Genomic DNA, 7,654 nt, shown 5'->3' on the forward strand with positions numbered 1-7,654 from the left:
AAATGTGCGCTCAGCACCCCCGGTGGAGTAATATTGTAAGATCTGACAGGCGCCAACAACACCTGGGCAGAGGAACGCGCCACTGTGAAAGAAAACTATTTTTTAATGTAACCTTTATTTAACTAGGCAAGTCAGTTATCTTCGATGGAATATCCGTCTTGCATCGGCCTAGATGTAAAGAGGCAATTTTTCTCCAATAGAAACTATGCTTTAAATGCGATTTCGTAATAACCATTTAAAGTTATTTACCTTGTTTGACATGAAACATAAAGCAATATGTGGGATGGATATTGCCACGTTCATGTTCTATTCGGTACTGGGAAACCCTGACATTTCCAACATGCTGATAGTATTTATAAACGTGTGGCGTTCAACGAATCATCAATTCGGACATTTTCGAGTTTGTTAGTGCCGACCAGAATACGAACGCGGCATAAGACAATTGTAAGCCTATATGGATACAGTGCCTATCTATAGACAGTCTGCACCCCTGTCAAAATGTTAATATTTTGTTGCATTATAGCCTGGAAATAAAATGCATATAGTTGTTTTTCACATTTATCTACACATCCTACCCCACAACCAGTGTTTCCACAGTGTCTCCCGACCCCTCTTGTCTCAGCCTCCAGTATTTATGCTGCAGTAGTTTATGTGTTGGGGGGGCTAGGGTCAGTCTGTTATATCTGGAGTATTTCTCCTGTCTTATCCGGTGTCCTGTGTGAATTTAAGTATGCTCTCTCTAATTCTATCTTTCGTTCTCTCTCTCGGAGGACCTGAACCCTAGGACAATGCCTCAGGACTACCTGGCCTGATGACTCCTTGCTGTCCCCAGTGTCCCTGGCCGTGCTGATGCTCCAGTTTCAACTATTCAGCCTGCGGCTATGGAACCCTGACCTGTTCACCGGACATACTACCTGTCCCAGACCTGCTGTTTTCAACTCTCTGGAGACAGCAGGAGCGGTAGAGATACTCTGAATGATCGGCTATGAAAAGCCAACTGACATTTACTCCTGAGGTGCTGACCTGTTGCACCCTCGACAACCACTGTGATTATTATTATTTGACCCTGCTGGTCATCTATGAACATTTGAACATCTTGGCCATGTTCTGTTATAATCTCCACCCGACACAGCCAGAAGAGGACTGGCCACCTCTCATAGCCTGGTTCCTCTCTAGGTTTCTTCCTAGGTTCTGGCCTTTCTAGGGAGTTTTTCCTAGCGACTGTGCTTCTACACCTGTATTGCTTGCTGTTTGGGGTTTAAGGCTAGGTTTCTGTACAGCACTTTGAGACATCAGCTGATGTAAGAAGGGCTTTATAAATGAATTTGATTTGAACTTCATAGTGAAAAAAACTGGACATTTGTAAAAATAAAAAAAACTATATAATAATAATAATAATAATAAAAAATAAAAATAAGTTTTATCTATAAAAATTTAACAATTAAATAATTGTGTTGGATAACTGTTCCACTCTCCTTGTAATAGCAATCCTAAATTAGCTCAGGTGTAACCGATCACCTTCAAAATCACACAAGAGTCCAATGGCAACTTTCTTATTTTATGGTATTACAGCGGTCTGCAAATAAGCCAACGGCAACTTTGAAAGAGCTACAAGCTTTTATGGCTAAGATTAGTCAAAGTGTGCATGTGACAATATCCCAAAGCACTCCACAAATTTGGCATGTATGGTACAGTTGCAAGAAGGAAGCCATTACTCAAGAAAGCCCACCTTGAATCCTGTTTTTAAGTATGCAAAAATATACTAATTCTGTATCCATGTGAAACAAGTTGTGGTCTGACAAAATTGAACTTCTTGGCCTAAATGCAAAGCATTAGGTTTGGCGAAACCTAACATGGTACATCACCTAATGAATACCATCCTTACTGTGAAACATGGTGGTGGTAGCATCATGTTATGGGGATGTATCTCATTGTTAAGGTCTTATCCAGATAGAAGGGGAAATTAATGGAGCAATGTACAGAAAAGTCCCTGAGGAAAACCCAGCATAAATCCAATTGAACATTTGTAGCATGACTTGAAGATTAATGTCCAATGCTCCCCAATGAACTTAACAGAGCTTGAACAGTTTTGTAAAGAAGAATGGTCTGAACTGGCCAAATCTAGGTATGCAAAGTTGGTAGACCTATCTGACTCACAGCTGCAATTGCTGCCAAATGTGTTTCCACAAAGTATTAACTCGGGAGATATGCAGTTATGATATCAGTTTTGTATTTTTAATATATATTTTTAAAAATCCACACAAATCCCCTTAAGTGTGGGGTATGGTGTGTGTAGATAAGTGGGAAAAATCCTCATGAATGCATGAAACTGAGGCACTGGAAAATGTGAAAAAAGTTCAAGGGATTTTCTATAGGCATTATATATACAGTGCCTTGCGAAAGTATTCGGCCCCCTTGAACTTTGCGACCTTTTGCCACATTTCAGGCTTCAAACATAAAGATATAAAACTGTATTTTTTTGTGAAGAATCAACAACAAGTGGGGCACAAGCATGAAGTGGAACGACATTTATTGGATATTTCTAACTTTTTTAACAAATCAAAAACGGAAAAATTGGGCGTGCAAAATTATTCAGCCCCCTTAAGTTAATACTTTGTAGCGCCACCTATTGCTGCGATTTCAGCTGTAAGTCGCTTGGGGTATGTCTCTATCAGTTTTGCACATCGAGAGACTGAAGTTTTTTCCCATTCCTCCTTGCAAAACAGCTCGAGCTCAGTGAGGTTGGATGGAGAGCATTTGTGAACAGCAGTTTTCAGTTCTTTCCACAGATTCTCGATTGGATTCAGGTCTGGACTTTGACTTGGCCATGGATATGTTTATTTTTGAACCATTCCATTGTAGATTTTGCTTTATGTTTTGGATCATTGTCTTGTTGGAAGACAAATCTCCGTCCCAGTCTCAGGTCTTTTGCAGACTCCATCAGATTTTCTTCCAAAATGGTCCTGTATTTGGCTCCATCCATCGCCCCATCAATTTTAACCATCTTCCCTGTCCCTGCTGAAGAAAAGCAGGCCCAAACCATGATGCTGCCACCACCATGTTTGACAGTGGGGATGGTGTGTTCAGGGTGATGAGCTGTGTTGCTTTTACGCCAAACATAACGTTTTGCATTGTTGCCAAAAAGTTCAATTTTGGTTTCATCTGACCAGAGCACCTTCTTCCACATGTTTGGTGTATCTCCCAGGTGGCTTGTGGCAAACTTTAAACGACACTTTTTATGGATATCTTTAAGAAATGGTTTTCTTCTTGCCACTCTTCCATAAAGGCCAGATTTGTGCAATATACGACTGATTGTTGTCCTATGGACAGAGTCTCCCACCTCAGCTGTAGATCTCTGCAGTTCATCCAGAGTGATCATGGGCCTCTTGGCTGCATCTCTGATCAGTCTTCTCCTTGTATGAGCTGAAAGTTTAGAGGGACGGCCAGGTCTTGGTAGATTTGCAGTGGTCTGATACTCCTTCCATTTCAATATTATCGCTTGCACAGTGCTCCTTGGGATGTTTAAAGCTTGGGAAATCTTTTTGTATCCAAATCCGGCTTTAAACTTCTTCACAACATTATCTCGGACCTGCCTGGTGTGTTCCTTGTTCTTCATGATGCTCTCTGCGCTTTTAACGGACCTCTGAGACTATCACAGTGCAGGTGCATTTATACGGAGACTTGATTACACACAGGTGGATTGCATTTATCATCATTAGTCATTTAGGTCAACATTGGATCATTCAGAGATCCTCACTGAACTTCTGGAGGGAGTTTGCTGCACTGAAAGTAAAGGGGCTGAATAATTTTGCACGCCCAATTTTTCAGTTTTTGATTTGTTAAAAAAGTTTGAAATATCCAATAAATGTCGTTCCACTTCAAGGCAAGGCACTGTATATATATATATACATTTACATTTACATTTACATTTACATTTACATTTAAGTCATTTAGCAGACGCTCTTATCCAGAGGGACTTACAAATTGGTGCATTCACCTTATGACATCCAGTAGAACAGTCACTTTACAATAGTGCATCTAAATCTTAAAGGGGAGGGGGGGTGAGAAGGATTACTTATCCTATCCTAGGTATTCCTTAAAGAGGTGGGGTTTCAGGTGTCTCCGGAAGGTGGTGATTGACTCCGCTGTCCTGGCGTCGTGAGGGAGTTTGTTCCACCATTGGGGGGCCAGAGCAGCGAACAGTTTTGACTGGGCTGAGCGGGAACTGTACTTCCTCAGTGGTAGGGAGGCGAGCAGGCCAGAGGTGGATGAACGCAGTGCCCTTGTTTGGGTGTAGGGCCTGATCAGAGCCTGGAGGTACTGAGGTGCCGTTCCCCTCACAGCTCCGTAGGCAAGCACCATGGTCTTGTAGCGGATGCGAGCTTCAACTGGAAGCCAGTGGAGAGAGCGGAGGAGCGGGGTGACGTGAGAGAACTTGGGAAGGTTGAACACCAGACGGGCTGCGGCGTTCTGGATGAGTTGTAGGGGTTTAATGGCACAGGCAGGGAGCCCAGCCAACAGCGAGTTGCAGTAATCCAGACGGGAGATGACAAGTGCCTGGATTAGGACCTGCGCCGCTTCCTGTGTGAGGCAGGGTCGTACTCTGCGGATGTTGTAGAGCATGAACCTACAGGAACGGGCCACCGCCTTGATGTTAGTTGAGAACGACAGGGTGTTGTCCAGGATCACGCCAAGGTTCTTAGCGCTCTGGGAGGAGGACACAATGGAGTTGTCAACCGTGATGGCGAGATCATGGAACGGGCAGTCCTTCCCCGGGAGGAAGAGCAGCTCCGTCTTGCCGAGGTTCAGCTTGAGGTGGTGATCCGTCATCCACACTGATATGTCTGCCAGACATGCAGAGATGCGATTTGCCACCATATATATATATATATATATAGATATATATATGTAGATCGATCGATCTCTCATTTGCATGTGACATTGACATGGAATGCACTGGAATATGTATCCACCGTTAACATTATGGCTGGTGGGACGCACTCTTTGATGGTAAACAAAACGAAGTGGTTTTAATTTCATTGAACAATTGCAGATATGCTTCATGATATTAGCATTTCCTGAACTGGCCGACAGATGTCATCAGAGCTTAGCCATAGGTTATAAACCACCATGTAATATATGTCTGTTCTCCTTTAAAAAATATATATATTTGTTTTTTGTTGTTGTTATTTGTATATATATATATATATAAATAATATACTATTTTTTATAGCATAAAAAATAGTATACATACAAGTATACAAACAGACAATGATAACATATGCTAGGGGGTACATTAAATTACAGATTATACAAAGACCTTAAAAGATGCACCCATATTGATTGTTTTAACAGCTTTCTTATTAGAATAATGTAGAATGGTCTTAATGTACTGCTCGAATTCCTTATAGATAAATTGACATTTACATTTATGAATATGACATTTTGCCATTATCACAATTAGATTTGAGGTCAAATTGTTTTTCTTTATCCTTTTTATAGTTAAGGAAACCGAGCAGCACATTCACCCATAAAAATAAAAAAATCATCAAGAAATTTAACAATTATTAAGCTATTAATATCTTGCCATCATTTCTTTACATGTAGACAATGCCAAAATCAATGCAAAACTTTTTCTGGATTCTCAACACAAAAAGTATTGATAATGTTAATGCATTTTGAGTTCCTTCATGATTCGCAGGGTAATACTTATGGACCATTCTGAAAGAGACCTCTTTGACCTCTTTGACCCAGGTATTTGTGTGGTAATAACCAGACTTTTTTTCCCAACAGATATATATGTCTGTTCTCACCATTTCAATAGCTGCATTTCACAACCTGTGAAAACCTTTGGTGGTAAAAGGACTATCTTGCTGTAACTGTTGGTTTGAGATATAGAGGGCTATCGTGGTGGTGTGTCCATTAAAACACAGATGGTGGTTTGCGGTTCAATGGGCTGTTGCCCGGTTTGTTATTTCAATTTAATTGAGATTAAAGGATGCGATGGTTAACAAGGATATAAAAACATACATGCATAAAGCAAACAAATTTATCAAACAGTAAATGTTCTCAATAAAATTATAGTATAAATTAAGAAATAAGAACAAACTTACTTTGTCATAAACGCATCCAAAATACACAATATTACAATGGAAAAGTTGCCTTGTAACCAAACACTGAAACTGAAATAGTACAGTCTGCCACACTAATTATTCTTCTTCTTTGGGACTAGGTTGGCGGATCACATCCAACTTAAAGGTGCCTACACTGCCACCTACTATGCTAAAGTGAGGCCAGTCACGGCGTACCTAAATTCAATTATCTTAATTATTCCTGTTCCTAAAAATAAAATAAAAAGTGCAACACCAACTAACCCTACACCTATATACACCACTATTTCATAAAAATATAAATCACCACCCCATTAACTCTTCTCCAGTAAAATATCATTGAACCAGGTACTTCTCTGCAGTTGCCATCTACACTCAATAAAACCCCACTACCCCGTTCCACCACTTTGACCATATCTGCCCCTGCCAACAGCCTGGGAGGATGGGACACAAATAACTGATGATTGGCTGAGAGAAATTGATGATAAAAACATTGTGGAGGCTGTTTTGTTAAACTTCAGTGTGACATTAACGATCATAGTCTTCTGCTGGAAAAACTTATGCTTTATGGCTTTACACAACCTGCTACATTGTGGATAAAGAGTTACCTGTCTAACAGAACACAGAGGGTGTTATTTAATGGAAGCCTCGAAATAATCCAGGTAGAATCAGGAATTCCCCAGGGCAGCTGTCTAGGCCCCTTACTTTTTTCAATCTTTACTAATGACCTGCCACTTGCTCTGAGTAAAGCCAGTGTGTCTATGTATGCGGTTGACTCAACACTATACACGTCAGCTACTACAGTGACTGCAACACTTAAAGAGCTGAATTTAGTTTCAGAATGGGTGGCAAGGAATGTTAGTCCTAAATATTTCTAAAACTAAAAGCATTCACTAAACCCTAAACCTCAGCTAAATCTTGTAATTTATAATGTGTAAATAGAGCAAGTTGAGGTGACTAAACTTCTTGGAGTAACCCTGGATTGTAAACTGTCATGGTCAAAACATATTGATACAACAGTAGCTAAGATGGGGAGAAGTCTGTCCATAATAAAGTTCTGCTCTGCCTTTTTAACATCACTATCAACAAGGCCGGTCCTACAGACCCTAGTTTTATTGCACCTGGACTACTGTTCAGTCGTGGTCAGTTGCCACAAAAAGGGACTTAGGAAAATTGCAATTGGCTGAGAACAGGGCAGCAAAGCACAGAGAGCAAATATTAATAATATGCATGTCAATCTCTCCTAGCTCAAAGTGGAGGAGAGATTGACTTCATCACTACTTATATTTATGAGAGGAATTGATATGTTGAATGCACCGAGCTGTCTGTTTGATCTATCGACGCACAGCTTGGACACCCATGCATACTCCACAAGACATGCCACCAGAGGTCTCTTCACAAACCCCAAATACAGAACAGACTATGGGAGGCAGTACTACATAGAGCCATGACTACATGGAACTCTATTCCACATCAAGTAACTGATGAAAGCAGTAAAATTAGATTTAAAAACATAAAATACACATTATGGAACAGTGGGGACT

The sequence above is a fragment of the Oncorhynchus gorbuscha genome, linkage group LG10 (assembly GCF_021184085.1).
Source record: "Oncorhynchus gorbuscha isolate QuinsamMale2020 ecotype Even-year linkage group LG10, OgorEven_v1.0, whole genome shotgun sequence".
NCBI lineage: Eukaryota > Metazoa > Chordata > Actinopteri > Salmoniformes > Salmonidae > Oncorhynchus > Oncorhynchus gorbuscha.